Source organism: Anguilla anguilla, chromosome 8 (assembly GCF_013347855.1).
Source record: "Anguilla anguilla isolate fAngAng1 chromosome 8, fAngAng1.pri, whole genome shotgun sequence".
Classification (NCBI taxonomy): Eukaryota; Metazoa; Chordata; class Actinopteri; order Anguilliformes; family Anguillidae; genus Anguilla; species Anguilla anguilla.
The window spans coordinates 22,621,444-22,638,157 of record NC_049208.1 but is presented as its reverse complement, the minus strand read 5'-3'; the positions used below and the strand labels follow the sequence as shown (position 1 = coordinate 22,638,157).

Sequence of the window (16,714 nt, the reverse complement as noted above, 5' to 3'; positions counted from 1 at the left end):
GATATTTTTCTATATGAAAACTGACTTAACATGAACATTGGGGACAATAATTCATCTCAAAAATGCATTTGTTTTGCCCATCACCACCAATGTTTCAGGATTAGCCTATGCTAATTGGAGTGAATAAGCAACAGATTGTAGCCTGTCAATACAGTGACAGGGTATGAGGTGAATTAGCACACTGTTCTGAGATTGGGTATATAGGAAAAATGTATTAATCCTTGTTTGGTGGTGTCTCAAAATCAGAACAGGCCCAGTTTGTACCAAGAGCATAAATATGGACATATCGTCCAATTATGGCACTCGTGTGAAAGATGGAACTTCACCAGGCTATCAATCTTCATTATAAATTGACATGAACATTTACTGAGGTGGTAGGATAATCCAGTAGGGGAGGCAGTTATGTGGGAGGTGGTTATGCAGGTTTTGGAGGCTTTGTTGTAAACAGGCTGAATTCCCTTTATTTCAAGGCAATGTGACAGTAGTTTGTGTCCCAGTTGAAGTTCTTACTTTTTGCCCAGGAAGTAATTGAAGGCAGAGCAGGTAAATTAATAATTTCACTCAAAAAAATTATAGCTGCCTTCCATTTACATTTCCATCAATGAAAAGCCTCCAGCTGAAACCTGATGCTGCCACAATCTCAATGTGAACTCTATCTCAATGGAAGCCTCCACTATTTTCCATTCCCCTTTTTTTCCTCCCCTATTTAATATTCCCAATTTCAACTGTAGGCTTGGTCCTACCCTTGATACGACCTCCTCGGTAGGGTGAACACACACTTATGCTGCAAAATGTGTGCTGTCAGCTGCTATATTTCTTCACTCTACTGCTGGATGAGCTGTGACGTTATTGTGTTGGAGGTCTACTAAACTTAAAAAGGCTGCACGGCTATGCACTCAGTCTACCAGAGGAGTCGTTTTTGATTTTGGCGCCATGGCCAACTTGAGCAAAGGGCCAGGGTCAGCACTGGCACAGTCATGCCTATCTGGACCATGGGGTGCATCACTGCTCTAATAGACACAGGAATCTAGAGCGGATGTGACACCTGGCATGCCCCTTGCTCCTCCCAAGCCTCCATTTTAACATGCTTATGGGGCAAGAGAGACAGGAGCCACCACAGGGCGCTATGCTACCGATGACCGATGTATCTCATCCACGCCGACTTGTCCATGGCTCAGCAATCCATCACACTCAGCACAGCTCGCCCCCAAAAATGCCGGGAAACAGGGCCAGGCACCTCCTTACATTATCGTCTGGCACCGACCCGAGCAAGATGGCCTGAGTAAAACCGCTCATGACCGTGGTGCACCACCTCTTCCCCTGGTTCTTTTATTCCATTTACCAGCAGAAGATGGGACCTGGCTACAACCCTGTGCCTAGTTAGTGAGTTTTATTTTCACCTTGTCACCTTTGTTTCCCTTGCCTGTAACACAGGGTGCGGAAGTTAAATAAGTCTCATCTGCCCGGCCTTCTCGTTTCTCTTTTTTAACACTTTCCCTCCATTTTTCCTCCTCAATTTGGAATGCCCAATCATAATTATTAGTGCTCATCCACTTTGCTACCCAGTAAACACACATGGTTGCTGCGATGTCTGCGGGATTTAATCAAATTCACCTGTATGACATCATATTAAGAGCCTTTTCTCACTGGCCCTAGATCCCTGCAATGTCACCATTTGAATGTTTAGGATTTAAAGCATTTACTCGCTGTTGCTATGTTGCCGTGACATCGCCGCAATATAGGGCCAGTGTGCAAACTCTGTAAAGACTACATTGTACCGATTAATTAGACTGCATCATTCAGAAGTCACGGCGACTTGTGTGCTTACTGGGTAAATGCAACTGTGTGCCACCATGTGGGGCTGCAATCGGCACTGGCACCGCCCCATGGGGCCCATCCACACACAGAAACTGTGCCATAACAGCATGAATGACATTATTGTGTTGGAGGTCTACAAAACTTGAAAAGGCAGCATGGCCATGCACACAGGAGTTGTTTTTGTTGGCGCCTTGACCAATTTGACCAGTGGGCCAGGGTTGGCACTGGCACAGTCATGCCTCTATGCTATGGTGCCCATTCACACACTGAAACTGTGCCATAACAGCATGAATCGCCCAGAAGCCATAGCCTGCGTGTTTCTTATTGCGTCAGAAAGATGGACAGAAAGACTGATAGAAAAAACACTGTAGAAGACAAATCAGTAGCATGATCCTTATAATGGTGGCAGCACAAAGTACTGAAAATAGGGATGCCAATCATTTTGATCTTTTTGGGTTTTAAAATTATGACTTGCTAAAAAAAATCTTTCTCTGACTATTTTTCAAATAAAATAATGTTATTTTTCCATTTCTGGGCATTCAATGTATAGTAGGTCATTACCTGTGCTTATTTTATACAGCCGTTTTGCTCCTTTTTCAATGGTGCCAATCATTTTGGAGCCACAATATATACAAATAAACAACTTTTACATATAGATTTATAGACCTGCTTAAGCATATCTGGCCAAGTCCTCTAAGCAGGTATTCTGACCTGCCTTTCATATCTGCTTATCACAGTAAACCGTACATTTGCCAAGATTAAGCACACGACTGTGATTGGAAAAGGCACTGACACCAGAATTCCTTGTACTGTCAACTCCTCTAAACACAGATGAGACTTTAATTATGGAAAACTATTAAATTAAAGCATTTGTAAAATTGTGTGCTTCTTCTCATTCGTGGGATGTCACCATACATCTTCACCATGAAGATGAAAGTAGTCAGTATACTCTGATTTACAACCTACATTTTGTTTGTTTTGACAAGTGTGGTTAAAGTGCAATCTGGCTCTCCTCATGAAAGGCTTGTGCATTGCACCAAGGGTAAAATGGTCATTTAAATAATGAAGCTGCAAGTGACCTCAGAAAAGCTGTTTATCTGCCTCCCAATTTGAATTCACAAATGGGTGAAATAGGCAGCAAATTATTGTCAGGTGTGCTTTAATCTAAACCATAGCTTTAATTTAGAACCCATTTTAAGAACTGTTTTGCAAAATTGCAGCAGGCTCTGACACTTGTAAGTGCAACCACAGGAAGTCCATATACATGTACCAAATAAATATATACCCTCATAACCATGAAATGCTGTTCCACAAAAACTCTGGTATACAAAATGTCACCATTTGAAACCATATTGACATATGAAACATTCATTGATAGCAGGGCTAGTTTTTTGTAACGAGAGGAGGTTAATTTTGTGTAATTTCAGTGAGGAGCTGGGTGAATGTAGTAATTATTGTGGTGCCTTAATTCATAAACGTCCTTATGTCCTTATGACGCTTTAAATAATAATTTTCTTCAGTAATTCCAAATTCTTTAAAAACAGATGGGAATCATTTTGGAATTGACTAGAACAAAATAACATACGTTTTCATTCATAATTAGAAATATAAAGCCTTCATAGAGCATTCTTCTAAAATACATTTTATTGAGCCTAGTTACAGTTACACAGCATATTGTGATGTCACACATAAGAAATTCTAGCTTTTTTGTGTATTTTTGTGCATGAATGAAATGTGTACCCAGAGTCTGAATACACTTATCTTGGTATAACATGGTACACACCCTTAAACCCGCTTACCTACTGGTTTAGCAATCGAGTTAGTCTAAATCAGAGCTGCCCAACCCTGTTCCTGGAGATCTACTGTCCTGTAGATTTTCATTTCATGCCTAATTTGGCACACCTGATTCTACTAATCAGCAGCTGTTCAGATCTCTAGCTGTTGAATGAGATGTGCTTCGTTAGGGCTGAAATGACGACCTACAGGATGGTACATCTCCATGAACAGGATTGGGCCGCCATGGTCTAAATGATAGCACCTGAAAAAAAAAGTCTCACTACCTCCTGTTAACAACACCAACATCACTATAAATAGACCCTCAATGCAGTGGAGATGCAGTGAAGGAGGTAAAAGATGTCACGTCCTGTCATTTCATACTAGGGTCAGTAGCGAGGGCTGGAACTTTGCCTGGTGTAATGATGTTGGCTTAGCACCAGGGCCGTCTGTTTCACCATCTGGCTGTCGTTGCTCTTGTCTCACAGCTGACAGCGTGACTGCTGGGTAAATGACATCACCCAGATGTGAGCCGATGAGTTCGGCCACCTCTGCAGCTCTCCATGTTCCCAGACACATGCTACATAATCAAAAGCCTGCCCACAGTCTACGCAGAGGATTTTATCAAGTCACCATGACGATTGCAAAGTCATACCTTTGCACCCCTTTAGCCTTATGATACGAATACAAAATTCATGTGCGGCACCTGAGTATGGATCCACACCTTGGAATTGAGGGCCCTTGCAGAATGTAGATCGAAAGACTGCCCAGTTTAAAGGTCATCTCACAGGATGCAAGGAGTAGAGTGGTCCCCTCTGAGAATATACCCTTTACTCTACCTGTCACTGAAATTACAGTAACATCCTCTGTATCTTTACTGTACTTTGGCTGTAAACTCCTCCTCCTTCATATGCTTTTCTATAGGATAAAGATAGTAGTACAATTACTACATATCCTCAGTTTGATTCCAAATAAAAGGTGCAGGATCTGTGCAGACGTACTGCTCCCAATATTATCTGGATTGAATGATAACTGGTAGGGAGCCATAGGCGAGGAAACCAAGTTATTTAAAAACCAGTAAACCTGGAACAATATGCTGACGTTAATGCACTGTGACTGAATTCAGAGGTCTGAGGTTCACTGATAACCAAAAGGCTCCAGAACTTTGTTCCATTTAAAATTTATAATTAATTACATGTAGGTTGCTTGTTTGTCCTCAAATACATAATTAATTACTCAGTTCTTAGTGAATGACATGGATGTCAACTTGTATCCCTTGCTGTTTGCGTTGTCAATCATCCAGTGGCTGAATAGCGCCCACCAGGCAAATGGGTATCCAGGACCAGGAGAGTCAATGTGCTTATGTCATGCTGGAGACATATCTCCATCTCAGCGTCCGCGAACAGATTAGCGAGGGTGTCATTACAATCTCGGTAATACCCCAATCTCGAATCAAACAGACATGTGGATAACAATCACCCAGAGAAAGCTACAAGTAATTTGCACTGGAATATTTGACCATCTCCATGGAAACGTAACCAATCGCCAGTCGTCTCCAGAGCCGACGCAGCGGCACATTGTCTGAGTGCTAAGCACACCCATTTGCACCAGATACATTCTATTAAATCATTTCCTCCCTATGTAGATTAGATGCGTAAATGCTAATCAGTTTTCTGAATGACTGGAGGATTCTGGTTTTGTATCAGCTCTACTCCATTACAAGTTATCATGAGTAAAATCACTTCTTATAAATAATCCTGGAGACAGATGCGTGATCTGCCGCGTAGTCAGCATAGTCAACAGTGTAGCTGGCAGAATATGTTCTTCTCCTGCTTTTGGAATTATGATCCTTCACTACAGATCATAAAACACCTTCCTGCACTCTATATGGCCCTGCTATTTGATTTACACTGGTGATGTGTCCTGTGTTGTTTTTTATGCTGTAAGGTCACCCTGAAAAGTGACATGATTCAGATTTTAGAGTCAACATGTCTTATTTTATTCTTCCTAGTCAGATCTCATTAGCAATTCCCTTTTGACTTTCTCAACCACAAAGCTTGGTGGAACACTCTCTGCATTATAAATAGGTGTGAAGAGGAAATAGCTGTGTTGTTATAGGAAAGCAAATGTAGATTACTGTCATTTCTGGAAAATAATCTGCTCCTCTTTGATGAATCTAAAGAATCTTTTTTCAGTGAAGTAGATTCATCAGAAAAGAAAAGTGCAAAAATCTATCCATCCATTATCTATACCCACTTTTCTTTGGCAGGGTTGCAGAGGGTGCTAGAGCCTATCCCAGCATGCATTGGGCCAGAGACAGGAATACCCCCTGCACAGGCCGCCAATCTATCACAGGGGACACGCACCATTCACTCACACACTCATACCTACGGGAAATTTTAGAGTCTTCAATTAGCCTACCTGCATGTCTTTGAACTGTGGGAGGAAACCGGAGTACCCAAAGGTTTCCACGCGGACATGGGGAAAACATGCAAACTCCACACAGAAAGATTCAGACTCAGGACGGCGACAGTGCTACCCACTGCACCACTGTGCTAGCCAGACTTACGTGTTTTTGACAACCAACTGGCCATTTAAAATAATTAGGCCAATTAAGTAAATTATGCAGTCAAAAAGATGTTTAAGAATTAATAATCTCTCATATTGTGCCACAATATCTAAAAGTACTTAGTGTTGAAAATGGCCTTTATTCTCTCTCACCTACTCTTGGCTTACAAAGTGACATGAACCTCCTTCCAGGTATGTTCCTTCCACTTAAATCTGAGGTGATGTCCCTGACTCTGCAGCACTTATGCTTTTGTTCAACATCTTATGACTTTCCACCCTAATATCAGAATTACAATTTATGTTGTAATTTCCTTCATTAAACATTACCTACTACTTTTAGTAGCATATTACTGCACTGTGCAGTGTCATGCATCCTATAAAGTGACATCCATTTCAATGTCACTTTCCTAATGTTGAGGTATTTTATTATAAATAAAATATTGCAGCAGGCTTGAATTACCTGAATTCCCCTGCTTTTTTATTTTTCAAAATCTAATGGCAGTTGAAACTAAATAAATATAAATGTATTTTGGTTTATCACAGGAACAGCTGCAATGGTTTCTCGACAGGTGCAGTTGTATGAGCAGGAAAAGTTTGTCAAGAAAAGTTCTGCTTAGAGTCTAAAAGTAAACATCCATTTGTCTGTGTCCGATTCCTCTTAATAGGTCGTCTACATAGACTCACCATGTCTCACGTACACAAATCACATCCCCGGGCCATCGGAGGTTGCAGCCCTTAACAGACAGACAGAATGGGCACAAACCAATGCAGAAGGCTAACTGTGAAAGGAGGCCAATGAAAACAATACACGCCTGAAACATATCAAATGCTTTGCTGATGTAACTGCTAAAAGGCCAAAGTCACATTCCTGCTGTGGTGGTTGGAAACCTGAAAGGAGATAAGGGAACCCTTTTCAGTCTGTTACATTTTCTTATCTCATTATGCAGAAAAAAATATTATCAGAAATTGCTTTGTCATGTTGATGTTTCAAACATTATTGCATACAAGTCCAACAAAAAAACTGTGAAAATGGTCCATTAAAGTATAGCAGAAAACAAATTACAAGGGCATGTTCATTGTCATCTTTGGCATCGAGCAATACAGTATTGCATAATTCATCCAGTACTGACATATACTTTCTGTCTCTGTTAACCCAAAGAGGTACACCCTTTAACGGAAGACCAGCAGTACGGGGCCGTCTTAAGAAGTGATCGATTCTTGCAAGTGGTAATTTCCTATCATATTTGTGAATCAGACACGCCCTGTATTGAGGCTCTTTTGCATAAAACATTTTGGCTCTAACATTTATGTAGAGAGCACAATTTAAACATGCATGACCCCGATAGTGCACTAAGTAGCTATTTCCCTGGTAGTGCAGTTGTGTTTGCAACGATTTAACAGGCTCAAAAGCTTTGCAGTCCTTTTTTGTATTCCCCATGAGTTGGTTGAACGTTTTTTTTAAAGATAAGGGCCAAGACTTTAAGTGTGCAGAATTTTGATGTCGTGTTTATTGCAGAAGGTGAACACGTCAAATGCCAAAGCTGAGATGATGCGACTGAGAGAACAAAGGGCCGGAAAGAAACAAGATATTGTGTGTGTCGGCATCTTTTCAATCCCAGCTCCCATGCAGCATCAAAGTCGTTGAAATTTTATTTAAAAATGCAAGGAAAGCACAATGGAAATTTCCAGTGTTACTGAATATCTCGTGTGGACTAGTGGGGTGAGTGTTATTGTTTGATTTTCTTTATTTCTTCAGAAATGTCCCTTTACCCTACAGTATCTTTTTTCAAAATGAATAACATTCCACAACCTGCCTGGAAATGCACCATTTGCTCCTAAAATGCCTACAGGCCTCTGCATTGTAATGAAGGGTATTTTTAATGTTTTCCTTACTGAGGAAGTATTATAAAGGATATTTCTCTCTTGTTGAGTGTGTGAGATGGTGGGATTCTGTGGATTCTGCTGGTTGACCAGTTCAATGAGCAGGCAGAAGGTTGCTGTTCTCACAAAATCCTACTGGTTCAGTTGGTCACTTCGAGCATACAGTAGGTTAGGCACAATAGTGTCAGGTTGACTTTTGGCTGTCATGACCCAACTATGCATAATGGCTCGACAGTAATGGAACTCAATTGGCCCATTCCCACCAGGGGTAAGATAAGTTTTACTCAGCAAGGTTTCGTTGAGTTACTGCAATATAAGCCGTGCCCAGTAGCAGGCCAAGCTATTGTCAGTGAGAGATATGCCTCTCCACAAATTGGCCTATAGTGAGTAAAATAGTTTTTGGCCCATGGTCAAGTGTACTGCAGGAGTTCACTCGTTTCAGTTGCAGTGTATAAGGGTGGTACAGTGCTAATTCAACAACCATGCTGTGCTGGTTGAAGCCACCCCCCCCCCCCTTCCCCCTGAGACAAATATACAAATTCACTCCAGGCAGGATGGGTCAATGGATTTTTGTTGTTTACACATAAGTCTGACCCAACCATCTGCATATTGCAGCTGGAATTAAGACTAGGTGACATTTTTATAATCTTCAATTGGCCAGTTTTGGTATTCTCATGGCCACTGTTGCCTCATCTTCCTATTCTAAGCTGACAGGAGTGGAACCCGACGTGATCTTCAGCTGCTGTAGCCCATCCCCTTCAAGGTTCATCACATTCTGCTTTCAGAGATGGCCTTCTGCACATCAGTGTTGTAAACAAGTCTTAGTTGAGCATTTGTGGACTTTTTCTGTTAACTTGAACAAGTCTGCCCATCCTCCTCTGACCACTGTAATTAACAAGGTGTTTTTGCCCACTGGGGAAAGCTGTTTCTGAGATACTGGAGCTACAATGTCTGGTACAAGCAATCATATCATGGTCCAAAGTCGCTTAGATCATACACCTTAGCCATTCAAATACATGATTCAACAATAACAAAACCTCTTCACTATGTCTGCATGCTTTATATATACTGAGTTGCAGCCACATGATTTACTCTTTGGAGGATCAAGGAATTTGTGTTAATACAGGTTCATCAACTAAAGTGGCCACTGAGTGTATATCTGTAGCATCACAGAAGTCTACAATGACTGTGGGATCACTGAAGTGGTTAAGACGGGTATATTGCAGAGTGTGCCATGATTTGTGGCAGGGAGGCTAACCTTTGCTTTATGTCAAGAAAGCAGAAGCCAGAAGCCAGGACCACATTGTTAATAATGACAGGACATCTATAATGTGCAGATTGAGGGCAAGGTATCCAATGCTTTTATTGATTCAGGCCGTAACCAGACAGTAGCTGGTGAGGAGGGTTTTCCTGGGGGTCTGAGGTGAGGTTGGGGTACAGTGCAGGTCCAATGCACACATTTAAAAGCCAGAAGTGGGGAGAAGTTAATGACACTGAGGTCTGAGAAACATTACTGGAACCTGACATTCATGAGTTTAAGAGTCTGCATGTGGCTTTTATAAAGTTGTAAAGGAAGGACGAGACATGAATGTCACTGGTGGCAAAGCAAAAGAGGATAATGAACCTGAGTCTGCGTCAGTAGCTGACAGAGTGTTTTGTTGTGAAAGATAGACAGCCGCATATGAGGATAAGTACTGGTGAAAAGCTATTCATTCCTAAGACCTAAGGCCTTTGCAAAAATCCAATCAAGAATTGAGAAAAGGTCAACATGCTTGCCTGATCATGCCATACAGCAAGCTCTAAAATTGTTGGCACCCTTGATAAAGATGAACAAAAATCCTGTATAAAATAAACAACGTGTACTGAAATATCATCTGCTCAAAAAGGAGAGTAATTATACTATGTCATACTAACACTGTTGTTTAAATGCTAAAAGTTTAACATGCATAATTTTTTCCCCAAAAATTATAGGTGTAAAAAATTATTGAAACCCCTGTTTTCCATACTTTGTTAGCTCTCACTTATCTACTTCTCTATCACTTACCTTATCTTGACTATTATTCCACACACAATCTTTCAGATGCTTATTCCTAATTTGTCCTCAATATACCACTTCCCATCTGCCTGGACAGCTGCCATTGCCCCACCCTAAGTGCCTCAGACTAAAGGCATTATAGGCTCATTGCTCAAACATCTCAGATAATCAAATCCATAGGATGAATAGTGCTAACATTCATACTCAAAGATACCAGATCCAGAATTGATCCACTTCAGTTTGCATACAAGGCAAAGCGTGGTCCTGAGGATGCTATTTTGTTCCTCCTTCACACGTATAGATAGATCAAAAACAATTGCTTGTATTATGCTTGTGGACTTTTTATCTGCATTCAACACTATCATACCACACATAATACTGCAGAACCTGTCTGAGTTGGGGGTTAACACCAACATTATTCATTGTCACTTTTCTACAAGAAGAATGCAAATAGTAAGAGTTAACAGTACATATTCCATTCCTGTTATAACAAACACTGGTATACCATATCACGGTGTTATTTCCCCAGTGCTATTCATCATTTATACCAAACACTCAAAGCACTGCCTCATAATCAAATTTGTAGGTAATACAGTATTAGTTGGATTCATATCTACTTCAGAGAGCACCCACTAATATGATCAGGAGATTAAACTTTTTACACACTGGAGTAAACAGAACCACCTGTCCCTAAACACAAAGAAAACAGAAGAAATCATAGACTTCAGAAGCAGAAAGGGTCACACTCTACAAATCAGCATTGACAACCAGCACATTGAAATTGTTGACAGCTCCCGCAACTTGGGGGCCCACCTTGATTCACAACTCGTGTGGAACATCAGTACAGAGACAAAATATAGTAACAGTCAACAGAGACTTCACCTGCTATGAAAGCTTAGGAAATACAATTTTAAGAGCAAACTACTTCTGATATACACTCTTATGTTGTATCGGTCTAGTCTTGATGTTGCACATTGCCAGAAGTCAAATTTCTTGAATGGATCAAGAAATACAATCAGTCAATAGTTATGACATTCTTTTCAACATAAGCATCATTCATTCTATTCTTCTTATTTCTGAATCTACAGTACATAGTGCATAAATTATGTCTCACTCATGAATGGGATAAAAACGGAATCGAAAACCCAATGGAAAGAGTACATGAGAGATGAAAAACAAAACTAGTTTAGACACTACTTCCTTTTCTTGTCCACTACACCTCCAAGACACATAGTTAGAGTTGGGGTAAAGGTGACATGTGATACCTGAAATATTACGAGACAGGGAGTCAGAATATTTCTTGATGGCATATGACAATGCTATTTGACAACACATCACATGGAGCCATCATACTTTTCAGAAGTTCTTTTATTAAATAATCCCCTTAATGATGTAAAACAGACTAACCTCGTCCTTGTAAGTCTTCTAAATACTGATAGTAACAGTCAAGGATTTGCCTGTATTTGGCTCCCCTGCCATTGATGGAAACAAGGTTCACAGTTCCTCCTGCTGTTAAGCGACCAAATATCATGATGCTGCCACTACCATGCTTTATGGTGGAGATAGTGTGACCTGTGTGAGGGGCTGCATTTGATTTGTGCTAACACAGTGCTTTGCTCTCAACCACACAATTATGTGGTATGCCACATAATACCACAAAATCATCCAGGTGACATTAGGGTCTGTGACATTGCATTTGACAAACTGCAGGCATGATTTCATGTTGGCCTTTCTCAAAATTGGCTTCCATCATTCCACTCTCTCAAAAAGGCCAAATATATCAAGTGCTGAAGAGATTGTTGAGATCTCCGGACAATCATTTCCATTCCAGCCAATGAGCTCTGCAGCAGTGTTGTAGCTGGCCTTTTAGTCGCTGCTCTGACAATTGCCCTTCTTTTACGGTTGCTCGGTTTGGGGGGATAGTTTATCTTGATAGTCTCTTGGCTGTGGCATGTTTTTTCCCATTTTGTTACAGTGGGCATAATGCTGCTCACAGGAAGTTTCAAAGCTTTGCCAATCTTTTTACAGCTGTTGAGCATAGGGTTCGTAGATGAAAGCACAACAGCAGATGTAGAAAACGTGATGTTTTATTTTGCAACATGCCTAAAGTAAATAAAACCAAAAACTGACAGAAAATGATAATAAGCTACCTAGGTAATACAATACAGGCAGGCTACAGTATTGCTTGACCCTGCCACCAGATCATCAAATGTACACATGCACCTCAGCATCAAAGACAACCAGAGCAGACTTATATATCCCTGGCTCCTCCCCCTTGGGTTAGTCTCAAATCTCTCCAGAATAGCAAACAACAAAGAAAAAAACAAAATATACTGAAACCAAATGCTTAAATAACAAATGAAGACAATTCCACAAGAGGCTACAATCACTGCCCTTAAAAATGGCAAAAAATTCCTTTTATAAATGTACACAAAATACCCCCGCATTAACCGAGACAATGGTCCTGCCCTTCCCTGCTGGCGGAATACACCTCTAAAAATATATGAATGGTATCGCTGCTTCTGTTTGGAAAATCAAGAAGACCTGCCTAATGCATGCTGGGCAAGCTCCACAAGGAGGACCTGCACACTGGGCTCTGGAAGTATGTGACCTGCACCACAAGGAACATAAGTGACCTCAACTACTTAGGAAATTAGTTCATTTGAAAAGAAACCAGTGGCCAACCATTTTGGCTAGTTCATGTGTGTGTTTTTTAAGTAAACAAAGGACTGATGCAATTACCACTGATTAGTAAGTTGCTACTTGTACACTGTGTCATTTATGATTGTATGCCAGTTATCTTAACGTAGGTTCTATTTTGTATTAACAGTTGATAATTCTCTGGTTACAAATTAGCACTAATGTTAAGATAACGTTAGTACACTGTAATGGCCCAATTATAGCAAGGCGTAATGCTGGCTTAATGGGTTTTAATGTTACTGAAATTATCTAATTTTGAGTGATGGTTGAGGGAGGATGCACTTGTGTATAAGACACTTAATGCCCTGTTCAAGCCCTTGGGTGCCCCTGGAGACTGGAGCTTTTGCAGAACCACGGACAGCACCGGCCCTTACTCACAAGCAAGCTAGCAGTAAGAGTGCATTTGTTATCAGGAAGGCTTCTACCTGCTCACTCTTCAGCAGGACTGAGTGAAAGCCAAATATGACTTTCAGAGGAGACACTTTTGTGCTACTTACCCTGTACTGGGGTCTCGCTCTCCTTGTGTTTGCTGTTTTATACATGGAGTAACCCAAATGGTGACATATGGCCTATTTCAACAGTGTTTCTGTACAAAGTCAGCCATGCTGTTTTGAAATAAAACCTGTTAACATGAAGTAAAAATGGAATTAAATGAAGCGTTGTCATTGTGAAAATGAGAACAGTTAAATATTTTATAATAATGAGCTGAGTTTAATGTAATTATTGAATTATTTTATTATTTATTGACACATTTATGAATATTGCAGCATACAAACATATAATTATATTATAAAGGCATGCAGTATTTATTTAAAGGCATACTCTGTGGGATTTTTACCTTAAAATATTTATTTATTTATTTTGGATGTGTCTGGGTATGGTGCTCTTTTCTGTGTGGGGAGTGGCCACAGAGCCTGTGGGGTGGGATCGGGTTTCAGTGGAGCTTTTGTAGCTTGCTAGATTCTGCAATGGCAGAGGTGAAGAAGAACAAGTACAGCAAGGCAAAACGACAAACCAGTCTTTGGAATTGGTTCATAAAATAAAGAGAGATATAAAAAGAAATATAAAAATATGAAAACAGAGATGAGTGGGTGGGGTTGAGGATGGAGGAGGAGATTTCTTTGACTGTAAACACAGGACCACAGCAAGGCTAAAAATATTACATCGTATGCCTGTAATTTTAACAAAAATGGGATTGCATAGTTTCCTTCTATTATATGAATATGAATCAGCAAAGGTGAAGCAGGGCAATTACTCACTTCCCTGATGTAATCAACATTTTAAATGAAAGCAAATGTTACATTCGTCAATTCAATCAGAGTGTGCTTTTAATCATTTTGCAATTGCAGTAAAATTAAGGGACCATGTATTAAAAGAGCCGTAATAATCTACTCAGATGACCAAATATGGATTTAAATACTCTCTAATTAGAATTGACAGTCTACACTTTACCCTTATATTTATTGTTTTACGTCAAATTCAATGTGCTGGAGTACAGAGGCAAAAATTGACAATAGTATGTGACTAGAAATTTTTAAAATTATTTTTATGTATGAATAAAACACATATGAAGGTACAGAGTGCATTCCAAGAATATGGGAAAACGAATATGAAAATTCAGTAAAACGTCAGATTGTTATCATGCTGTGAATGGTCTATTTTTACCAAATAATTGACAGTTCATTATAATTAGATACTGATAGCTTAAATGAGAAATCTGGTACATTCTCAAAGCTGACACTGTAGCCATTACTATGTATAATTTATGTAAATTGAACATGGCCATGCTGTGCAAGATTGGATTTAATATGTCAGAGTTGACACAGTAATGAAAATAAACAAAAAATAGAAACCTTTTATACTCTCCCTAATTAGCTCATTTTCCCTGTTCAAGTTCATCCAATAAATGGAAAAACTGAGTCTAGTTCTTAAATAACCATTCATTGTTGAATATTAGCTTAACATGTTGTCAAAGCATCCCATGTCCCCCCCACCCCCACCCCATTTGAAGCCAATGTAATGTTTGGGACAAAAGCCTTCACCGGTGCCTCGGATCAGGTGTGTTCAATTGCTTAGTTCATGCATGTATGAGAGAGTTTTTAGTATCTAGTTGTGGTTCTAGGCTTTTGATTGCGTTTGGAGTTATTGGTATTTGTCAACATGAGGAACAGAGCTGTACCAATGAAACCCAGGAAGGCATTATGAGGATGAGAAATAAGGGAAAAAACTGACAGAGACATAGGCCAAACCTTATGCCTTCCAAAATCCAAAATCAACTCTTTGGAACATCACTAATTATAAAGAGACAATGTAATCACAAAGTGTCTGCTAGTCTAAGGAAGACCTCTACAGTTGATGACTGAAGAATTCTCACCATGATGAAAAATAACCCTCAAATATCTGTCCAACAAATCAGAAACACTCTTCAGGAGGCAGGCATGGATGAATTAGTGACTGCTGTCCACAGCATACTTCAGAAACAGAACTACAGAGGCTACACTGCGATATGCAAACCACAAACCAAGATATTAACTGCAAAAACAGGATAGCCAGGTTACAGTTAGCTAAGAAGTACCTAAAATAGATGCAATAGTTCTGGCAAAAGGCCTTGTGGACAGATGAGACCAAGATTTGCTTGTATCAGTCAGGACCCATGACAGCCATACATGCCCAAACCATAACACTCCCACCAACATGTTTCACAGATGGGGGGGGTGGGGGGGGTGGGGTGTACTTTGGATCTTGGGCATGAGTTTAGCTTTTTATTCATTTAACATAGGAACCAGGCCCTACCTTGTTTTGTCACTGTTTAAACTGCTGCCTTAACTATATAACTGTGTCCTCAGTTCCCACACACTACTTCGCTAGCATAATTAAAAGCAATCAAGGCCCCCATCAGGAAAATTAAACTGATGACAATGATTAAAGGACTTATGTAAACCATGTGCACAGTTGCAGGATTTTGCTCTTTGCTATGGGTTGAGTCATTTTAATAGCATCAGCCACGCACAGCAAGAACGGACAATTATTTGGCCTCAGAACAAGCTGCATGACTCCTGCATTGTGGTTCCTGAGAGCGAGCCAGCTCTTTGCAGGATTTGTGTTGTTTCTGCTCACATCCTGCATTGCAGATGCTCGACATGCTAGGAAAAGCAAGGGGAAAATAAAGTTTAATTTAAGTTAATTAAAATCTCTCATGCTCAGATTTTTAATTTTATTGGGTTTAGTTCCAACAAGTACACTGGAGAGCTAAGTGCTAATAACACACTCTTAACTCTCTATGTTCAGTACCGGTACACTGTAAAGTACCATTATGCCTTCTGGTCTCTCTGCCCTGTATGCGAGCCATTGGCTTGCCTCATTCAAATTACATTGAGGCAAAGCAGGCCATAAAGGTCATTGACCGCATTTACTTGGATGTTGATACATAATTCTGCAATAATAGTACACCCTCAGGATGTAAAAAGCAAGGGGAAAATGAACTTCAATTAAAGTTAATTAAAATCACTCAGAGCTTTCATTTCCTTGTGTTTAGTTTCAACAAGAACAAGTACGCTAGAGAGCTAAGGGCTTAAAACACACTCTTAACTCTCTGGGCTCTGTTTTCCAGAATCAATGTCACACGGCACATGGACACATGGAGCCAACGGTGCGGCGCACTGGGCGGGGCTACTGAATGTTGGTATCTTTGGGACCAGAGGTGAGGAATGCACTGTGCAAAATGCGTGGCACACCTAGAGACAGGGATGGGTTATACTGAATATTTTATCAGTGGGTGTGGTGCAGCTGGATTTATTAATAACCAATCAAATGACCTCTTTTCTTTCCCTTTAAGAGCAGTACACATTGCGCAGGGTGTACTGCTAATTTTGGTAGTCTACGGCTGTAATGGAATACAAGGATAATACTATACTAATCAGATGTTTCTCACAAGTTATT

General features: G+C 40.2%; 1 long non-coding RNA gene across 1 annotated transcript in view; it reads left to right on the top strand.

Annotated features, from left to right (window-relative positions):
* The window catches only part of LOC118233243, a 32,722-nt gene extending 16,264 nt beyond the window's left edge, over nt 1-16,458 (top strand). Inside the window, exon 3 of the long non-coding RNA XR_004766500.1 lies at nt 16,386-16,458. This is a non-coding gene — a long non-coding RNA (uncharacterized LOC118233243). The remainder of the gene's footprint in view (nt 1-16,385) is intronic.
* Nucleotides 16,459-16,714: the final 256 nt, after the last annotated feature.